The sequence below is a fragment of the Aythya marila genome, assembly GCF_965140915.1.
Source record: "Aythya marila genome assembly, chromosome: W".
NCBI lineage: Eukaryota > Metazoa > Chordata > Aves > Anseriformes > Anatidae > Aythya > Aythya marila.
In genome coordinates this window covers 15,979,437-16,001,361 of record NC_139081.1, presented here as the reverse complement: position 1 = coordinate 16,001,361, position 21,925 = coordinate 15,979,437, and the positions used below count along the sequence as shown (strand labels likewise).

Here is a 21,925-nt window from a genome sequence, read left to right as displayed (position 1 = left end):
ATGGGGGACTTCAACTTGCCAGACGTTAACTGGGAGTGCCACACGGCTGACACGAGCAAGTCCAGGAGGTTCATGAAGCACCTAGATGATAACTTCTTGGTGCAGGTGCTAACGGAGCCAACTAGGAAAGGTGCCCTCCTAGATCTGTTGCTAGAAAACAGAGAGGGTCTGGTGGGAGATGTGGTGATTGGTGGCTGCCTCGGTCATAGCGACCATGAAGTGGTTGAGTTCAAAATTTACAGTGACAGAAGGAAAAGTGCCACCAAAACCTCATCCCTAGATATGGGGAAAGCGGACTTCAGGCTGCTCAGGGAACTAGTCAGCAAGGTCCCCTGGGAAACTGCTCTTGAAGGCCTCGATGTCCACCAGTGCTGGTCATTCTTTAAGCGATGCCTCCTAGAAGCACAAGATCAGGCAATTCCTAAATATCGCAAGTCAGGCAGGTGGGGCAGGAGGCCGGCGTGGCCGACCAGGAACATTCTAATGGAGATTAGGCGGAAACAGAGAGTGTTTCGCTACTGGAAGGAGGGCCAGGTGTCATGGAAAGAATACAGGGATGCTGTTCGTGTTTGTAGGGAGAAAGTTCCTGTGGCCAAAGCACACCTAGAGTTGAAGCTGGCTGTGTCTGTGAGAGAAAATAAAAAGGTTTTTTTTAGATATGTGAATGGAAAAAGGAGAACTAAAGAATACATAGGGCCGCTCCTTGATAGGGAAGGTCTCCTCACAGACAATGACATAGGCAAAGCAGAGACGCTTAATGCCTTCTTTGCCTCTGTCTTCAGTGCTGATGATGGGCTTCGGGACCCAGGGTGTCCTGAGCTGGAGGACCGGGACGGTGGGGATGACAAACTCCCAACCGACCCTGAACGTGTGCGGGATTTGCTACTCCACCTGGATCCCTACAAGTCCATGGGTCCGGATGGGATTCATCCCTGGGTGCTGAAAGAGCTGGCGGACGTCATCGCGGAACCTCTCTCAATTATTTTTCAACGATCCTGGGAATTTGGAGAGGTCCCGGTAGACTGGAAGCTGGCAAATGTTGTGCCAATTTTCAAGAAGGGTCAGAAAGAAGACCCTAGCAATTACAGGCCTGTCAGTCTCACGTCAGTGCCTGGTAAAATCATGGAGAAGTTGGTTCTCGAACTTATTGAGGCGCACCTGGGGGACAAAGCAGTCATTGGTCCCAGCCAGCATGGGTTTGTGAAGGGTAGGTCCTGCCTAACTAACCTGATTTCCTTTTATGATAAGATCACCCGTATGGTGGACCAAGGGAAACCAGCTGATGTGATTTTTTTTGGACTTCAGCAAGGCTTTTGACACGGTTTCCCATAAGATCCTACTGGACAAAATGTCCACCATACAGCTAAATAAAAACATCATACGATGGGTGAGCAATTGGCTAATGGGCAGGGCCCAAAGGGTTATGGTAAATGGGGCTGCGTCAGGCTGGCGGGCGGTCACCAGTGGGGTCCCTCAAGGCTCCATTTTAGGGCCAGTACTTTTCAATATTTTTATAAACGATCTGGATGTAGGAATAGAAGGTATTTTGAGCAAGTTTGCTGATGACACCAAACTTGGAGGAGTTGTGGACTCGAATGAGGGTGGAAAGGCCTTGCAGAGGGATCTGGATAGGTTGGAGAGCTGGGCAATCACCAACCGCATGAAGTTCAATAAGAGCAAGTGCTGGGTCCTGCACCTGGGACGGGGAAACCCTGGCTGCACGTACAGACTGGGCGATGAGACGCTGGAGAGCAGCCTAGAAGAGAGGGATCTGGGGGTCGTGGTAGACAGCAAGTTGAATATGAGCCAGCAGTGTGCCCTGGCAGCCAGGAGGGCCAACCGTGTCCTGGGGTGCATCAAGCACGGCATCGCTAGTAGGTCAAGGGAGGTGATTGTCCCGCTCTACTCTGCGCTGGTGCGGCCTCACCTCGAGTACTGTGTGCAGTTCTGGGCACCACAGTATAAAAAGGACATGAAACTGTTGGAAAGTGTCCAGAGGAGGGCTACGAAGATGGTGAAAGGCCTGGAGGGGAAGACGTACGAAGAACGGCTGAGGTCACTGGGCCTGTTCAGCCTGGAGAAGAGGAGGCTGAGGGGAGACCTCATCACAGTCTACAACTTCCTCGTAAGGGGGTGTTGAGAGGCAGGAGACCTTTTCTCCATTAACACCAGTGACAGGACCCGCGGGAACGGGGTTAAGCTGAGGCAGGGGAAATTTAGGCTTGACATCAGGAGGGGGTTCTTCACAGAGAGGGTGGTTGCACACTGGAACAGGCTCCCCAGGGAAGTGGTCACTGCACCGAGCCTGTCTGAATTTAAGAAGAGATTGGACTGTGCACTTAGTCACATGGTCTGAACTTTTGGGTAGACCTGTGCGGTGTCAAGAGTTGGACTTGATGATCCTTAAGGGTCCCTTCCAACTCAGGATATTCTATGATTCTATGATTCTATGACTGCCTGAAACCTGGCACTGAGCTGCTGCCAGGATGGCTCCAGCCTAAACATCGGTGTAGTGAGCACCTTGGCAGAGGCAGGCTAGAGTCATGCCATCCCCTGCTTCTGCCTCCAGGCTGGGGCTGCTGCAGGGTGGCAGCATTGGCTGTGGGGGCTTGCTCATGCGGGCATGGGGTGAGCTGTGAGGCCATGCTGCTCTGCTGGAACGCTTCAGCTGGGGTTGTGGCAGGGCTCTGCAGCACAGTAGGGTGCTGATGTGCATGGGGCAGGCTCCAGTGTGGGGCACAGCAGGGCTGAAGCAGAGGGGGTTGCGGGTTCTGTGAGGGAAAGCAGAGGGATACGTGCTCAGTGGGGCCAGGCCAGCTCCCAGGGATGGGGTTTCCCACATTTTTTCCACCTTTGCTGCCCCTCCTTGCACACCCCAGAGCTGGGCAAACTCAGGCTGAGCTCAGTGCAACGCTGTTGGGGCCAGTGGCCACTGTCATTTGAAAAGGGAGCTCAGCCCTGCCGCCTTCTCACAGATCTGGAGGTGCAGGTCATCCAGACCTTCATGTGGCGCTGGTTTGATGTTCCCACGGCTTATTATGGCACAGGACCTGTTCAGCTTCTAGTGCCATGGCCTGTATGGAAAAACACCATGTCGGGGCTGTCACTGCCCCATCCAGTCTCTGCTGAAGCTGCCGACAGCCAGAGCCAGCAACATTTTGGGGTGGCAGGGAGAGCCCCCTGCTCCCCGAGGATGCGGCAAGCAGGGGCTGGGCACCTGGCCAGACAGAGCCGTTCCTCCCCATCAATTTCAGACACCTCAAGAGGAAGCGGTGGCGTGCCAGGGAGGTGATGCACGTGGTGGGGAGGAGCCCCATACCCCCACAGGTGGGAAGCTCTGATTTCCCCCCTCCAGGAGGACCAGGGAGGTGTGTGGGAGATAGGGGTGGTGCTCAAACACTTTGTCTAGATCCCAAATAAAACCTGTAGTTCCCTTTGTTCTCTCTTGCTGCCTCCTGCTTGCATGAGCCCTCTGAAGCTTGGCTTTCCTTCTGCATGGCCTCTGAGCATCTCAGCACACCACTGCCCAGTGCTCACACCAGGCACTGGGTACTGGTGCTATTTAAAATGTTTCTTAAGGCCTCGCTGGAGGAAAAGGGATTTGGGCAGGAGGTGTTAGCCCAGCCATGCCATGGGTACTGTTCATAAAGTGAGCCATCCACCCAGAACCAGAGGCATCTGTGATCCCATTGCTGCCTAACTCCCCTTCCTCCAGACAGCCGTACCAGGCTGCTCTTCTGCAGCCCGATCCAGTACACAGTGTCCACGTTCTTCAGGAAGCTCTGGGGAAGGAGCAAAAGGGACAGCAGCTTTTCCATGGCATTTAGAGGCTGTTGTATCTTCATCTCCCCACCAAAGCTGAGTAGCTCTGATGCCCCATTCCAACCTAGGGGTGCCAGCATCCTGTGCCACCACGCCGTGCTCCGGGGATGACCCTTGCACCATCCAATGCTTCAGCAGGTCTGGCCCCTCCAAATGGAGCCCTCAGCTACCACTCTGTAGCGCATGGTCCAGCGACTCCAGGATTTGGTAACCAGGACCTGAAAGTATTTCTCACACTCCGCTCTGCTGTCATCCCACATCTCCAACAAGATGAAGAGGCACTTGCCGCGGTAGAGCAGCCAGCCTGAGGGGTAAGCAGTCTGGGGATGGGGCCACAGCTCAGGCGTCTGCCAGGCTGCAGGTGCTGGGGGGGTGGGGTGGGGTGGGGGTGGGGGGGCTGCATCTCCTGGCAGAGCTTCAGCCTTCGAACCACCCCGTCCCCAAAAAACAGTGTCTCTGCCTTGATGTTGTGGCTGCCTAGAGGTGCTGGGGCTGCTCCATCGCTCCTGCATAGCCATGCAGGAACACAGCAGGGTCATGGTGCTCTCCCTGGCGCTGAGCTTCCCCTTGTTATAAATTAAGTCTCAGCTCAATCTGACTTTAGTAATATTTATAAAAGAATATTTATAAAAGGTATAAAAGGCAAGTAAACAGCACTGGGTGCGCGGGGAATCTACGCTCCGCCAACACGCACACACGAACATCGAACATTCTAAATATACAGAACATTGCTTTTACATACTAAACCCAAGTATTGTACATATGTACAATCAGAAAAGGTAACAAACAATACTTTAAGTTCCATAACTTAACAGTCTCCATTTTCCATTCCTTTTCTTGACTACAAACAAGTCTCCATTTTCCATTCCTTTTGAACAATATGTCTCGCTTTAAGTTGTCAAGCAACTCGGTCTTCGGGCCTTATGTATCCCATTCTTCCCAGATCGAAGAAAAGCATATCCATCTGTTGTCGACGGAAGGAAGACACAGACGCTCAATATGAGTGAACAATGAACTTCAACTTTAATGGATAGCTCAGTCGCCTTTTATCTAGTTCGAACATAATCAACTCATACATATTGCAAAAACTAAGCTCAGGATTGGCTAACACTTCCCGCTCTTTTCAGTTAGTTCCTCCTTCTTTTAGCTACCGTCCCGCCTTAGGGACTTTCCCAATCGCTCAAGGGCATCGTGTCCTTGAGCCCGATTGGCTCTCAGCCAGCTGCGTACGTGCCCAGACTCATGTGAGTTGAGTACGGTACTTCACTAGCCCATTGCCTCCTAACTGCCCAACATCCACATGTCCTATTTCACTTAACCATTCCTCCACATCCATCTCCTTTTCAAGGCCAATAGGCCTGGGTCAAAAGGCACGCCCAGGTCAGCAGGGGGTGTAACAGCAAAAGCCTTTGATGGCTGTAGCAGCAGAGGTGCCGATGGCGTAGCAGTCGGATCAGTAAAGGAGCCCGCAGCTCCCTCACTGTCTGGCATAAGGCCTGAAGGGTTGTTTGTTACCTTTTCTGACTGCACATATGTATAGGCATATGATTCAAAGATCGAAGCCGAAATTCCTTTAAGTGGTATATTTTTTATTGCAGTGCTGGATGCACGGGGGATCTCTCCACCTATCGTGCATACCCAAAGCGGAAAGCAGTCTTGAATTTATACAATCAATCTATCAATATTCTACAAGCGCCTATACATATTCATTATCTATCCCCGCCTTCCCTCGCTTCTCATGCTAATTAGCTTTTTGGCACCTTGCGCCTGCGTAGAGCCTCCCAAGAATTGCGGGCAGGGGTCTTTGGGAGGAAGACCCCGAGTCTTCCTCACAGTGTACTTTTCACCTTTGGTCAGGATTCTGCTGAGTTGGCACGTTTCTTAATTGCAAGAGCTGGCTGTTGCTAATTCTTCTGTTTGTTGTATCTTTGTCATGAATTCCAATGTCCAGTTTCGAGATTTATAGTCCTTACGTTTGTTTCTCTGTCCATCTGCTGCTTCCTTATCTGGGGATTGTCCTTGCCTCCCCAATGTCTATTATCCTTGCCTCCTCAACGTCTCCTTAATCACATACTCAGGTTTAGTAAGTCATGGAACTTAAAGGATTGTTCTTTCCTGATTGTACGTATGTATAGGCGTACTCGAGTTTAGTATGTAAAAGCAATGTTCTATATATTTAGAATGTTTGATGTTCGTGTGTGCGTGTTGGTGGAGCGTAGACTCCCTGCATGCCCAGCGCTCTTTACTTGCCTTTTATACCTTTTATAAGTATAAATATTACAAAGTTCAGATTGAGTTGAGACTTCATTTATAACAACTCCATATATAACAACATCCAACCAAGGGTACTCGAAGGCTGCTGTAATTAGCCCACAGGGAGAGAAGAAGAAGGCACCACTCCCAATATTATTCACAAATTGACTTCTAGGGGAGAAAAAGGTGGTGGTGTAATTCTTAATATTTCCAAAAAGATAATCTCCAGGAGACCAGAATGATAACAGTGCAGGGCCTGAGTACCAGACGAAACTGAAGGCCAGTATATTACAGCACCGTGTGATGAAGAAACCAAACACAAATTTTAAAACGTTCACTGATCGGATATAGAGAAAAAAAGAGAATAGAGGACGGATTACATACAACATAGTCACACAGAAAAATATTAACAGCAAACCGAACATTCTGAATAGCAAGTATGTTAGTTGTAAATACTTTAACCAATTCTACTGTTATCTCAACCCTCGAGACCCATGTGGGGCGCCAAAAAGGACTGTGGTGGCTTTACTCAGGTGGGCAGCTGAGTTCCACCACAGCCGCTCTCTCACTCCTCCCTCCTCAAAGAGGAAGGGGGAGAAAATACGACACAAAGAGCTCGAGGTTTGAGATGAGAATTATTTAATTAAAGGGAAAGGGAATGGGAAAAAAGAAAAGAAAAGAAAACAAACAAAAAAAAAAACACAAGACCGTGCGGAAGCACAGAGATAAAGGGAAAAAAAGTTATTCTCCACTTCCCATCAACAAGCGATGTTTGGCCACGTCCTGGGAAGCAGGGCCTCAAAACACATAATGGTTGTTCAGGAGAACAGCCCCTTCCCCCACGAGAGCCCCTCTTTTCATAGGGAATATCCCTTTGGTTGGTTTAGGTCAGCTGCCCTGGCGATGTCCCCTCCCCATCACTTGCCCACCCCCAGTCTGCTGGCTCTTGGGGGCTTGGAGGGAGTCCTGATGCTGTGCCAGCACTACGCAGCAATAGACACAACACTGGAGTGATATCAGTGCCGTTCCAGCTACGAGTACAGAGCACAGCACTGTGTGGGCTGCTGCAGGGAAAAGGTGACTCCAGCTCAGACAGACCCAGCACATGTGGTTTAACCTGGCCGGCAGCTAAGCACCACACAGCTGTTCGCTCCCCCTCCCTCTCTGGGATGGGGGAGAGAAACGGGAAAATGAAGCCTGTGGGTTAAGATAGAGACAGTTTATTAAGACAGGAAGATAATAATAAGAATAATAACAATAATAATAATAAAAATAATGATAATAGTACTACTAATAATAATGTGTACGAAACAAGTGATGCACAATGCAATTGCTCACCACCCGCTGACCGATGCCCAGCTTATTCCTGAGCAGCCAGCCCCCCCCCCCATCCTGGCTAACCACCCCTATATATCGTTTAGCATGACATCAGATGGTATGGAATACCCCTTTGGCCATTTTGGGTCAGCTGTCCTGGGTCTGTCCTCTCCCAGCTCCTGCTACACCCCCAGACTGCCTGCTGGCAGGACAGAGTGAGAAGCTGAATAGTCCTTGGCTTGGTGTAAGCACTGCTCTGCAACAATTAAAACATCAGCATGTTATCAGCACTCTTCTCATCCTAATCCAAAACATAGCACCCTACCAGCTACTAGGAGGGAAATTAACTCTGTCCTAGCTGAAACCAGAACAGGGTTCAAAGGTCTCATTCAACAGCACAAAGTTCCACGTCAAGCCATTGGCCCTGAGGACATGGCTGAAGCTACTTTCACCAGCACTGGTCTCCTTGTGCTGCTGACCAGCAGGAAGGGGACATACTGCAGGCTTGGGGTGTGTTCAACCACAGAGCTGATTAAATTCCGGGTGTTGCCGCACAATATGGGTGGCCTCACCCAGTGTAGGCGTCAAATTAATAGAGATCTCTTCCTCTTGCCCAGGGGGGACATGCTGCAGGGTGCTCTTGAAGGTTGCCATGGCTTGGAGCATCTGGAAAGCTCCTGCATCATCCATGGGGTCCCAGCAGGTTCTCGTAAGGGGACATCCTGGACCTTCAGAGGATGCAAAGCAGGGTGCTGCCAGCCTTGAGGTGGGACTTGGTGCTCACAGGGTAGCTCCTGTGCAGCCCTGCAGGGCTCTGTAGCTCCATGCATACCAGGATGCACTGGTGGCTCAAACACAGAGCACCAGGACAGGGTGCCTGGACAGGTTTTAATTCCATAGCCTGAATGAAAAGCAATGCCCTGTAGACCTGGCATGGCTTGTGGTGCAGAGCAGGACTGCTTTCTCCTGCTTGTAAAATTCCAGTCCTCTCCACTACATGCTGCTGGGACAGCTGCTTGGGGGAGGGGGACGACACCATGAGTTCCCCCACTACCCCACTCCTAAAGGGCTGGGTGCCTCTGGGCTGTGGCAGCAGCAGCTCTGGGTGGGCTCCTTCTCTCCCCAAACCAGAAACCCACTGAGGAGCAGCTGGGTGGGCGCTGGGTGAAGACACGTTTCCTTGGGGGATCGCACTGCTGAACCGGGGCTGCTGCTGCCAAGAAAATAGCAGCAGATGCAGCCATAGATAGCAGCAGTGGGACGGGACAAGACAGTTCTGGTGCCTCTGACCTCCACCAGCAAAGCTGGCCTTAAACAGTCAAACCAAGGAGCAGGTTGACATTGCCCCTAAATTTGCTGGAAAAGTCTTTCCCTGTTGCTGCCCCTGTTCTGCATGGTGCTGCACGACAGTGGCTGTGTGTCTGTTCTGTCTGCTCATTCAGGGCCTGGCACATTGGGCTCAGGGTGGCTCAGCAGTAGTAATCCACTGCTGAGGAACACAGCCTGGTCATACAGGGCTGGATCCTTGTCAAAGAGATATCTGATGGGTGCTGCCTGGCTCTGCCATGCATCGCTGCCACCTACCCACTTTCACTGCTTCTGGTTTCCTTCCAGGTATTTCAGATGGTGGTACAAGAAAACCTGCGTAGAGGAGAAATCTGCCTTCACTGACTTCTTGTGTGCGGTCCCTCTACAGCAGATCTATGGTGAGCTCCGGTTCAGGCACGGGGTGGTGTGGGAGGCAATGGCAGCATCCGCCCCGTTGGTGGGGGAGACCCTGGGGGCACCTCCCCAAGCCTGCAGGCAAAATGGGAGGGGGTGTCGCGTTAAGGGGTGTAGCTGATTAACTGTTATGGGTCCAGTCAGATTCAGGGTACTGAACTATCACAATCACAGATTCACCAATAACGTATTAACCGTTAGGGGTCTGGTCGGATTCAGAGCACTGAACTACCACGGTCACGGATTCACCAATAACATATAACCACCCTTACTCTAGTCGTGTTTAATGAGAACTATCACGACTAGGAACAATGCAATCAAGTGCAATTTATTACAGCAACAAGTACACAGGTTCTTTGGATTGCCAGCAATAGTTACTGTCTGCAAAAGCAAGCTAGCATGCATGAAATACACAGGTGACACAGGTGCACAGCCTGGAAATTAACGCGTTAAAAGGCACAAAGACTCTATAGAGATTTCTAAGTTTCCCTAACGATGGTATCTTCCCCAACATCCCCTCTCTCTTAGGCCAATTTATATTATTTTATATTTTTTAGGTGGACCTTGAGTGACTCTGGTCAAGCATATCTTAGGTGTGATTGGTGAAAAATTCTCCTGTCTCCGTTTAAGGTAATAGTCTCCGAGAAATTCAGAGTGCATGTTCAGTGAGGGGTGGTCGCACCTTGGAGGCGGGTAGCTTTTGAGATGGAGGTGTGTTTTGGTATTATAATGATATTATAATGAGCAAAAGTACACTAGGGTACAGAATTTGTCAAAACATGACAGGTCCTTGGCTCAAGGTAGCAAAAAGTGTGGCTTATCGGTCTCGGTGTGCACAAGAACAATTGAGTCCCCACCTGGTCACAGAGCCTAGCCGTGGTGTCTCCACTCCACTCTACGCTCCATACTGTTCCTTAGAGCTAGCACAGCAGGTTCCCCCAGCGCGATAGCATCTAAGGTTGGAAGCCTAGGGAATGCTCAGGTAATGCAGCTACGCCCTACCCTGAAAGCCTCTTCAATGCTGTACATTTTCTTTAAAATGTGAATGTTAGTTTTATTTTCCTAGTTACTTTAGGCAATTGTACCACAGGGGAGCAGCAGGGGCTTGTCAGGGTCAATTTGGGGAGCAGGCACCTGTGTGGGGAATGAGGTGGGTGCTGCTGGGTGGGAAGGGAGATGCATGGGGCAGCCGAGGCATGAGGGGGTGGTGAGGCGGCCGGGAAGAGGGGAGTACTGATCCCTGTGTCTGTCAGGCTGCCCGCTGGGCGGGATTGGAGGAGGCACCATCACGCGTGGCAAGTTCTGCCACTGGCAGCTGAACCCCAAGAAATACCACTATGGGACGATTATCGCTGACCAGGTAGGGCTCTGTGGCACCTGCTCCCCAAAATGCCGATCTCGGGGAGCAGAGCCAGTGTGGGGCTGCATGCTGCACATAGCCTGTGTTGCTGAGACTTTCACAGCTGGGCTCATCTCATCCCCCTGTGCTCCTTTCCTCCCCAGTTCACACTGTGCCTGCATTGCAAGGGGCAGACAGTTTACCAGCAGGTCCTGTCCGTGGAGAGACCCAGCACACTGCAGGGCTGGAACTGGGGCTACTGCAGCCACTATGCCTTCTACCATGGACTGTACCCCCGCACCTGGATGGTCTACAAGCTGCTGGGGCAAAACGTGGTGCTCACATGTCACCAGGTCTTTCTGGTCATCCCCTATGACTACAAGGTAAGCCAAGCCCTGAGCATCGCTGTGCCCTGGGATGCTGTGGTAGACTTGTCCTTGCCCTGGGAGGAGCAGGGGGGCAAGGCGGTGTCTTCACAGTGATGGTCACAGTGCTTCTGGAGAGCCACAGAGATGCTGCCAAGGCACTAGTTGAAGTCAGCCAGGCTTTCCTCCTTGTTATTTTTTTTCCCAGCCTGGACTTTTCTGTCCTAAGATCCCATCCCTGGTGCTAGCTGCTAGCAGGATTTGTTACAGCCAGACTGGTGCTGCCAGGGGTGGTCCCTTCCAGCCTGTGTTCTGCTCCAGCAGCTGCTCCTTTCCCTTCTCGCCTGTGTTTTGACATTGTGTCCTGCTCGTTCCCTGCCCTTGCTTTTGCTGGGTGACAGTCCTGGCTCCTGCCCACCCAGAGAGGCAGGCCCTGCTGCCCACAAGATTAGCAACAAGGCTTTAGGAACCCCCCAGCCCACACATGCGGATCAGCTGGGCTGAGTGCTCGCTCAGCCACTCCTGAGCATGACAGCTGCCTTCTGCCTGACATCCCCAAGGGAAGGGCTACTTATTAGCTGGGGTTTCCCAGTTGGGCTTTCCCAATGTTTTTCCTGTCTCCAGTACTCATCCCCAGCCCCAGGTGAGGGTGGGAGGCTGCTGACAGCCCTGACCTTGTTCTTACCCTGGCGAGGTATAGGAGGCTGGCAGCAGTCACCAGCCCACACTGAGACACCTGTCTGAGCCTGCAGCACTGCTCCCCCTGCCTGTGTGCTGCCTGGTGTCTGGAATTGAGTACCAAATGCTCCCTGAATCCCCCCACTCGGCAGCCCTGAACACTATGAGCCCTGCACATGGCATTGTGTCCCCCCAGGACTCCAGCCTGCCAGTAGGAATGTTCATCTGGGAAGTGGAGAACAGCAATGAGGAGCCCGTGGACATCTCCATTGTGTTCAGCCTGCAAAATGCCATGGGTGCGAAGGAGGACAAGAGCGGGGAGCACTGGAATGAGCCCTTTGCCCTGCAGGAGGGTGGCAAGTGGGTGGCTGGTGTCCTGCTGCACCACTGCACCCCCATGAACCCCTTCACGCTTGCTGTGGCTTCCTGGGAGAAGGTGAGGGCCAGCAGCGGGTCCAGGACTGTGCCACTGGCAGGGATGCTCATAGTGGCCCTGGGCTGGGGACAGCCCCAGAGCTGGGTGCTGTGTGGGGTTTCTAGTAAGAGGAGCTGTGGGTGAAGCTTGCCAATTGTTAGTCAAGTAGTCTTGGAGGTGGCATCGATGGGCAGCATGTGGGAAGCAAGTTTAGGGTTGTAGGATTGTTGGTGGGTCATTGTCCCCCCACCAAAAGCATCAGCTCCAGACACATTCTGGGGGATCCAATCGCATCACCTGCTCCTTTGAGGTGGGAGCAGTTTCCTGATGCTCTCCTCTCAGGCTGGCACGGTTCTCACTCATCTCATTGTGTTCAGTCCCACGGGGTCAGGCCAGGATGTGTGGCGAGACCTCCTGCAGGATGGTAAGCTGGAGTCCCCCACCAGTGAGTGCTGTGTTGTGGAGGTCTGAGGGGGGTGTGTGTGTGCACAGGGTGTCAGCCGTACCAAGTGTGAGTTTCCCTTCTCCCAGGGCACTGGCATGCCCATGGGATGCATGGTGTCTGCAGGAAGCTCCCCCAGGAGTGGACGAAGAATCAGTCCCCATGGAAAGGTCCTTCCTGTCCCTTGTAGGGTGCAGGGAAGAGCATGGAGGTGCCTTTGAGGCTGTGCAGGACTGCCAGCTGCTCCATGGGGTTACTGCAGCTGCAGCTCCATCCTTGCTCTCCACTGTTGAAGGATTTTTGAAACAGCAAGGAGGCCATGACTTGCTTCAGCTGAGAAAACCAAGCTACCAGGACGACTACAAGAAGTTCCCATGACAATGTTCCCATATCGCCCAATTGAGGAATTAAAAAATATTGCTGCCAGCAGCTGGCTTCAAGGACAAGATCTATGTGACTGTTAATCACAAGGGGGTTGTTTTCTTACAGTTGTTTGTCTGAGTGCTTTTGACCAATAATCTTGTGTGAGACACTATCTGCCCCTGTTAAATTTGCTATAAAAGTCAGGCTATTCGGGTAATAAAGGGAGAGCATGATCTGACCATATTGGTGTGTGTCATGTCTTCGGCCATTCTTCCTGCAACACTCCATGATGCTGAGATTTATTCCCAACTCCAGAGGCACTTGAAGTAGGGTTCAGTATGTATCCAAATTCCCTGGTGTCTGTCGTGCTGACCTTGTAGTTCCCTGTGAACTGTTAGCACCATTTCAGGGCTGTTCTCGACTACATTAATTGCATGTCCCAATGTCCTGTCCATCTGCCCAGTGCTGCATGCTGGGCTGAGGTTTGTTGAATGGCCAGAGTGATGCCTAATTGCCTTCCTTGAGTTCACATTGCCAGCTGAGCCAGTTCCAGTTTGTTTAGGGATCGCTTAGCAGCTCCTGAGTCTTGGAGCTGACATAATTTGCTGCCCTCTTGTTGCTATGGGAGTTTCCTGAAGGCCTCTGGTATTTCCTTGTCACTTCTGCGTCATCCTCAGCTGCCTGCTCGCTCCCGCAGCAGGCCAATTTCAAGCAGGGCAGCACCTTGCAGCCCATGCTAGTAACTTGCTGCCACCACGAAAGCTGAGCGTGCGCCCAACACCAGCCAGCCTTCAAACGAGAATAACACTGATTGATTTGCAATGCTGGCACTGGGCCTCTGCAAAATTTCATGAAGCTTGAATTGTGTCATTGTTTGCATAAATATTTCTGGAAAGCTAAGTCTCCTATCTGCTGTCTGCAGATGCACTCAGAGCTACCGGGATGCGGTCTTCCTTCATGCATGCTAGACATTATCATAGGCAGGATCTGTGCTTCTGTGAAAATTGTTGCCTTAATGAGTTTACCTACTACACACGTCAGGATCAGCATATAATTACCTGCTCACCTGAGGGTGCTTCTTAAATAAGGGCACAGTTCAAGAACCCTTCAGAAAGCTGGAGGTGATAGTTGTCACCACAGAGTGCTGGCGCCTGGTCTGACAGCTGCATGGTCCCTGGTGACAGGGTGTGCCAGCCATTCCACATGTGCCTGCTGGTTTTCCTGCCTCATTTGTTCCTCTGCTTCCGTGACTTTTTTTTTTTTTTTTAAACCCTCTGCCCACAGCAGGTATTTTTGTCCTGGTTGCAAAAAGCAGTTACTCACGTGCACTAATGCCATCTCCAAAACACAGTGGGTGTACCCTCTGGGTTGCAGGGTGATGGGGCATGCCCCAAAAGCCTTGTTCCCCTGGAGTACCAATCCCCCAGTCTCTGTAGGCTTCCCTGGTCACTTGTGGACACTTTTTCCCTAATTTTCCTGACAGATAGAAGCAGGGTGACAGCAAAGGGGGAGGTGACTGCAACTGCTGTGTGCGCCAGCTGCACAGCGCCCACCCGGGGCCACCGGATGCTGGAGCTGGCCCTGGTGTGGGACATGCCCTGCATTCACTTTGGCTCAAAGGAGAAACTGCACCTCAGGTAGGTGACTTGAGGACAGTTGTTGGGGTGGCTGGGCTCCCTGGGGTGCCCCCTGAGCTGAACCCCCACCCCAAACTCCACTCAGCAGGTGGTACGCACACTTCTTCAGCAGCAACAGAGGTGCTGCTCCTGCCTTGTCCTGCTACGCCCTGACGCACTACAAGGAGTAGGAGAGGAAGATCAACATGTGGCAGAAGCCAGTCCTGGAGAATAGGTGGGATGGATGGGTCCGGTGACCAAGCAGGGGACAGCAGGGTTACAGTGACTGAGCTTCCCTTCTTCCCACGCAGCCAGCTACCCTTCTGGTACAAGTCAGCGTTATTCAGTGTGCTGTACTTTGTGATGGATGGGGGCACCATCTGGCTGGAGCTGCCTCCCAACTGCCTCCCCCAGGACCTACAGGGACCAGGGCGGGCAGCCTGTCCCACTTCCTCCCTGTCCTGTGGGAGTATGGAAGGTTTGCTTATTTAGAAGGTAACTCATAGGGACACGATGGATGGTCCCAACTGCACCCTCCCTATCGCTGACCCCAGGTGGTTTTAACAGCTGCGGGGACACTTTCCACACCCCTGTGGGATGAAGCCTTGTGTGGCACGGGGGGGACAGATGGACCTGCCTTTTCTGATGTCCCCATGGAAGGTCTCCCCTCCCTCACCACCTCTTGGGTGCTTTTAGGGCAGGAATACCACACGTACAACACCTACAACGTCCACTTCTATGCCTCCTTCGTCCTCGTGCTGTGGCCCAAGCTACAGATCAGCCTGCAGTATGACATCAGTTAGTTGCCCGGCTGGTGCTACAGGAGCAGGCTTGTGATGGCTTCTGCTGTAGGCATTGGTGCTGCAGAGCCAGAATCCCCCTTCAGCTCCTCTGCTGAGCCCTGGGATTTAGAAAGCCCCCATGCCATGCCCTGTTGGTGCCCCTTGGCATCTCTGCCCAGCTCTGGGCCATGTTCTTGCTGCACTGGGGCAATCCCTAATCCCAACAGGTCTCATGCCCTTTGAGAAGTGTGGGGCTGTTTGCAGACCCTGATGCTCTGGGTGGCCTTGGAGGATGCTCTGTCAGCAGGGAGCAGAGCCCTGTGCTGGGGGCTGAACTCCATGGGCTTACCTCCCTGCCCTGGTTGATGCCACCACCTCGCTTATGGCTGCATGGGGTCCTCAAGCTTGGCCTTGTAGCATGGGGTGGGGACAAAGTCACATTCCCTTGATGTGTGAAGACTGGAAGCAGCCTGGCCTCTCCTTTTGATCTCCACAGCAGGCTGGGGTGAGCCTGGCGTGCTGCGGACACAGCAGGGTGCTGGTGGCCCTACTTGTGCCCACGCTTTGGGCTTGCTGTAGTGTCCGCTACCTTGCTAACACCTCGCGCCCTTTCCAGCTGTCATGGTGATAAACGAGGACATGGAGCCACAGCAGTACCTGATGAGTGGCCAGACGGCCCAGGTAAAGCTGAAAAATGTGGTGTCCCACGACATCGGGGACCCAGGTGAGGGCTGCAGTGGGTGCAATATGTTGCTTCAGTGCTGCTTGATCGTGGCACTTTTGGAACCTTGCTCCTGGCTCTGATTGGGGATGTCTGTTGCTCACTGCCCTGCTGCATCCACTCTGTCCTTGCGCAGATGACGAGCCCTGGCGGCGTGACAACATATACCTGATTAATGACATGGCCAACTGGAAGGACATGAACCTGAAGTTTGTCCTGCAGGTATATCGTGACTACTACCTGACGCACAACGCGATATACCTGCAGGATATGTGGCTGGTCTGCCAGGTACCGGGGGAGACCCTGCCCCTCGCATGGTAGGGGTGACACGGCCTCCCCCTGGCTTTCCATGGGAGACATCCTGAGAGGGATGCTGGGGCTGCATGACCATCCCCTGCCTCCTGCAGGCTTTGATGGATTCGGAGCTGAAGTTTGACACAGATAACGACAGGCTGATTGAGAATGGGGGCTTTGCTGACTGGATGTACGATGCGTGAGCAGTGAATGGAGCCAGGTGAGCAAGAGAGGCAGGTGGGCTGGGTGATGGGGAGCAGCATCTGGGGAACATGGGAGGTAGCTCAGAGCTGAGGACACACTCCCCAACTATCATGGGAGTTCTGTCCTTTTTGCTCCAGCAGCACTGTTATAAATGAGGTCTCAACTCAATCTGAATTTAGTAATATTTATAAAACAAATATTTCTAAAAGGTATAAAAGCTATAAAAGGTATAAAAGGCAAGTAAACAGAGCTGGGTGTGTGGGGAGTCTACGCTCCACCAACATGCACACACAAAAATCAAACATTAAAAATATACAGAACATTGCTTTACATACTAAACCCGAGTATGCCTATACATACGTACAATCAGGAAAGATCACAAACAATCCTTTGAGTTCCATGACTTAACAGTCTCCATATTCCATTCCTTTTGAACAATATGTCTCGCTTTAAGTTGTCAAGCAACTCAGTCTTCAGGCCTTATGTATCCCGTTCTTCCCAGATCGAAGAAAAGCATATCCATCTCCTTTTCAAGGCCAATAGGCCTGGGTCAAAAGGCACGTCCAGGTCAGCAGGGGGCGGAACAGCAAAAGCCTTCGATGGCAGTAGCAGTCGGATCAGTAAAGGAGCCCGCAGCTCCCTCACTGTCTGGCAAGCCACACGTTTCTGACTGTGGTCCCACAGGGCTCTTTAAGGCCTCAGAGATTGCTCGCCAGGTGCCGAGCAATCCCACTGCAACCTTGCCATTTTTAGTTGCAGAGTCCCACACCTTGACCTCAGTTTGGTCCCATATTTCAGGATCATAAACTGTCCGATTGTTAATAAGGAGAATAAGCTGTAAGGTTACCAGGACAGTCTTTGTTCCTAAGGATGTATGATTCCCCATAATGCACAACTGCTTACCAGCGAGAGGCAGTTGTGTGCATGGGTCCGCTTCTCTCAGCTCGAGCTTCTCTCCAGCTCCAGTGCGCCTATTTCCAGTGACTTTCTGTACGAGCTTCTCTGAGCAGTTTGCTGCGTCTGGCCAAACCTATCTTCATGAGGCAATCAAAGTGCCTGTTCCCGTCCTGGTCTCCATTCTGCCAGCCTGTTCCTCTTCATTTCTTTTTCCTGCTTCTTTATTGATGTAACTTAATCGTGTTGCCTTTTTTTCTTTTTTTTTCTTTTTCTTCTTCTTTCTTGAGGGCAGGCTCCCCTCTTATACCCTTCTCTCCACAGCAGTTCTTTTCAAAACAACTTTTCATTGGTCAAACAACTTTGAATGTAACAACAACAGCAAACACCCAGAAACATCCATGCCTTAAGGGCTGGAGAACAAGAGAACCATCTGGAGAACAAGAAACCTGAGACTGCATGGAGTCTCCTGAATCACCCTTCTTTGTTCCCTCTAAACTCTTTTATATTCCTGATGGCCTCGTCGTTAAGAGTCTAATGTTATCTCAACCATGGGGCTTTCCAACCTGCATGGCCACATTCCCAAATCTCACCCTTCTTTATTAATATCAACCATCTTCTAGACACAAATTACTACCTCATATATAATATGTGGAACGGTGTGTGCTTGCCAATGGGAAATCATTATGGGAGGAGTGCTGGGACAGCACATGCGCCAGCTGGGGTGCAGCTACCAATTTACCCAGTTTCCTGTGTTTTCTAGGGAAATACTACAACTATGACAGCAGTGGGAGCAACACCTCCAGCAGTATCATGTCAGACCAGTGTGCGGGACTGTGGTTCCTAGGGGCTTGTGGCCTGGACCAGGGGAAGCTGGAGGTGAGAGGGGGGACAGAGGAGGCTTCACCTGTGAGGGAACAGCAGGGTTGAGCGCCTGCTGTGGGTTGGGGGGGCTCCAGCACCTCCTGCGCACTGGTGTGCACTGGGCAACACTGGGGTGGGAGCTGAGGCATATCAGTGCACTAATCAGCGCTTAGGAACAGGCTGTGCAACAGGAGTGTGCAACCTCTGTCAAGTCTGGCACACTGCTAGGAAGGTCCCGCTTGGTTCTGTTCTCAGCAAAACAGTATTTGCTTAAAAACAGAGAAAACATGCATTTCCACATGCTATGTGCTGCCCGGTTTGAAGTCCTAAATGAGTGTCAGAGGAGATGAAGGTTGATTTGGGGCCTGAAAGCCCACAGCTGTTTGGTTGCAAGAGAAGAATTGTATGAAGACTGCTCACGTGCAATGGGGCAGTAAGAGCAGCGATGGTAACGTAATGCCTGGAACACAGTGGGGCAGCAGAACTTGCTGAGCTTTCTGAAGGCTGCACTGGCGAACTTCTGTTTACTACGATCATCCAGGTTTTTGTGCATGTTTTGATCCCTTGTCCTGCTAATAGAACTCCTGCTTGTAACACATTCCTGCTGCGTGTACAGGTCAGTAATGAAATGCAAAGTAAGAAAAATCAGTGACCTCAGTCCTGAAAGAACTCTGCCCCAAAACATTCTGTTGAAGACTGCTTCCCAAACGATGCTTATACTTATCTCCAGATCCAGAGCCACACTGGAAACATGACTGTATCAGATGCTTGGCTTTAGCACAGATAAAAGGTATCTGCTCCCTTTCCCTGGATGAATCTGCAGAAGTCACCGGGTTAGCCTGCTTAGCCTGCCCCTGGCAGGCACCGTGCTTGCCTCTTCCTTTGCCTTCACAGCAAGTGTGTGTGGAAATTCTATGCATCCCGTGCTAGGGCCAGGTACGCGTGGGCATTGTGCTCGCTCCACACCAACTCCAGCATCGCTTCTGGCTCAGTGGCAAAGGCTTCTTGCTGGGGATTTCCAGGGACTGTGTTGATGGAGGATAGAGGCTGGCTGGGTCCCTGCTGCCGCAGTGCTGCAGTACAAGTTTTGCTTGCAGCTCCAAGGCAGTGACTGCTACTGCGCCAACGCTTCTTAGTTTTTATCACCAATAAACCGTGGAAAAGCGTTATTTACTTTCAGCTATACACAGAGGCTTTTTATCTTAATGCAGTTTTCCCTGTTGTTTGGGCAGTAGGCCTCTTCATGCTCGGATTGTTCTGTTTTGGTTTGGTTTTGCAAGAGCTTACTCAGCATGGTGCCAGTTTGCTCTCCTAACTGTCCTGAGCTTTTGGCTTTAGTTTGTTTAATAACTTGTTTTTCCCTCATCAGTAGGGTGTGGGGCAGGTTCTGCCACTTTCTCCTGTATTCTCCTGAAGCAGCTATTTGTTCTCTGAGAGCTGCTGACCTTTTACAGGTCTGAAAGTTTTACTGGGGTAAAAGTTTCAAGTCTCTCGTGTCAGACCCAGCAAACCATGGGATGTTCTGTGTGTCATGGTCCAATTTCATCACCATGCTGTCCCTTCTTGCCTCAACCTTTGGCTGGGGCCACAGTCACTGCATCACTGCCTAATAGCACAACTGAAGGGATTGAAGTCCTGAAATCAGTCAAAACTGATTTCCTCCCACTGATTCAAAGATCGAAGCCGAAATTCCTTTAAGTGGTATATTCTTTATTGCAGCGCTGGATGCACGGGGGATCTCTCCACCTATCGTGCATACCCAAAGCAAAAAGCAGTCTTGAATTTATACAATCAATCTATCAATATTCTACAAGCACCTATACATATGCATTACCTATCCCCGCCTTCCCTCGCTTCTCATGCTAATTAGCCTTTTGGCACCTTGCGCCTGCGTAGAGCCTTCCAAGAATTGTGGGCAGGGGTCTTTGGGACGTGGGCAGGGGTCTCTGGGAGGAAGACCCCGAGTCTTCCTCACAGTGTACTTTTCACCTTTGGTCAAGAATCTGCTGAATTGGCATGTTTCTTAATTGCGAGAGCTGGTTGTTGCCAATTCTTCCGTTTGTTGTATCTTTATAATGAATTCCAATGTCCAGTTTTGAGATTTATAGTCCTTACGTTTGTTTCTCTGTCCGTCTGCCGCTTCCTTATCATGAGTTTCAGTGTCTTGTTTCGAGATATACAGTCCATGTCTGGGGATTGTCCTTGCCTCCCCAATGCCTCCCCAATACCTCCTTAATCACCACACACATACACAGTCTGCCAAAGTAACTTCCCATGTCCATAACCAGGAATTCAAACATGGCAAGACCAAGTGTGGCTGGCCTGTCCCCCAGAGCAAACCCTGAGAGGAGCCAGGGCTTTGGCCAATGGCTGGAGGGGTTTGTGGAGCCATGCACACTGGAGGTGTCACCCGCTTTCGCCAGGAAGTGGGCATGAAGTTCTGCATCTTCTTTGAGCAGCTGCTTTTCTGTCTTTAGCAAAAAGCCTTTTTCTTCCCCAGTGTTCTCAGGAGGTGCTTGTTCATGCAGTTTCTCCTTAAGAAATGGGACCCTGGTCACCAAGCCACTGTCTCTCTCTGTGCAGATCTTCCCCAAGAGCCATGTTGTCAGTGCCCTGCAGACCATCTTCGAGAAGAATGTCATGGGTTTTGCCAGTGGCACCAGTGAATGGTATGAGGCCTGACGGGGTGCCTGGCACCTCCAGCGAGCAGTCTAGTGAGGTGTAGAGGAAGGAGGAGGGGGATGAGGCGCTCCATCCAGAGCGGCCCCTGCTGGAGCAGGCTGTCCCCCCCGTCCACCCCCCCCCTCCTTCCTGATACTTGGGAAACTGACCAAACACCACAGCAAATATACCAAAACTTCTAGACTGTTACTTAGATAATGCCTACATCCTCTTTCTCTGCTCATTCAACTTCAAACAGCTCTGTCAAACACTACATACCACACCTTTAACACCTTCAGTAACTCTTTTAACACTTCTTTTTATCTTTCTCCAGCCTTTACTTTCACCAAAGGCTCAGTCATTGGCCAACTTAATTCCATACCTTTGTTATAAATGGCTCAGGATTCAAATTAGGATTAAATAAAAAAATAGGATTTATTGAAAGAATATAAAGGAATAGAGGTAAGCAAACAGCGCTGGGTGCACCGGGAGTGTCCGCTCCACCAGGACACACACCAGTTACATCAAGATGCTGATTTTTTATGCTCCTAGACTAATACATATTCATTACTACTTCTAAAAAAACCAGAGTTATTATAATTAGTTCCGGAATCTGAACCCTCCTACTGGAGCATGCATATCAGTCTCTGGTGGCCCTCTAGGGGTCTTTCATGCTGAAGGCTCGTAGTCTTCCTCTCCCCTTTGTACTCACTTGGCACCATACCAAGTTTATAGAACATTTTCTGCAGGTCTTGTCTCCCAGCCGTCCTTCAGCTTCTTTTTCCTTCCTCTTAATCTCTTGGCCCCCTGGCCAGATACCAAAGATCTGCATAGTATCCCATAACAGTCACTAGTTGTTATCAGTTGTTCTGAAACTCCCAGACATCAAACACAAACAGCTTTCTTATTGACGCTTCATGAGAAATTAAAACATTCTTCCCCAGCCATTCACAGGGATGGTCACATCTTTAGCAGTGTTAAGTTAATCTCAAAGAAGACAGGAAAAAAAAAAAAAAGGCTGTAACTGTTAGAAATAGAAGTCCGGAATAACAAAAGCAAACAGGTTCATAAATTTAAGGAGTATTTTCTGAAGACTTGATAAATTGACTAGAATGAGGGGGAGACTGGGACACACTGCATCTGTGGTTCAAGAATTAAATTGCCAGTGCAGGG

The 21,925-nt window shown here is 50.9% G+C and overlaps 1 pseudogene across 1 annotated transcript in view; it reads left to right on the top strand.

Annotated features, from left to right (window-relative positions):
• Positions 1-8,129: 8,129 nt before the first annotated feature.
• Positions 8,130-21,925, top strand: part of LOC309889520 (non-lysosomal glucosylceramidase-like) — a 30,082-nt pseudogene continuing 16,286 nt past the window's right edge. Inside the window, exons 1-15 of the transcript in view lie at positions 8,130-8,158; positions 9,007-9,098; positions 10,368-10,474; positions 10,618-10,836; positions 11,693-11,932; positions 12,254-12,356; positions 14,200-14,353; positions 14,442-14,567; positions 14,644-14,827; positions 15,029-15,130; positions 15,731-15,838; positions 15,972-16,123; positions 16,243-16,349; positions 17,974-18,106; positions 20,675-20,753. The product of the transcript in view is annotated as a non-lysosomal glucosylceramidase-like (transcript). The remainder of the gene's footprint in view (positions 8,159-9,006; positions 9,099-10,367; positions 10,475-10,617; positions 10,837-11,692; positions 11,933-12,253; positions 12,357-14,199; positions 14,354-14,441; positions 14,568-14,643; positions 14,828-15,028; positions 15,131-15,730; positions 15,839-15,971; positions 16,124-16,242; positions 16,350-17,973; positions 18,107-20,674; positions 20,754-21,925) is intronic.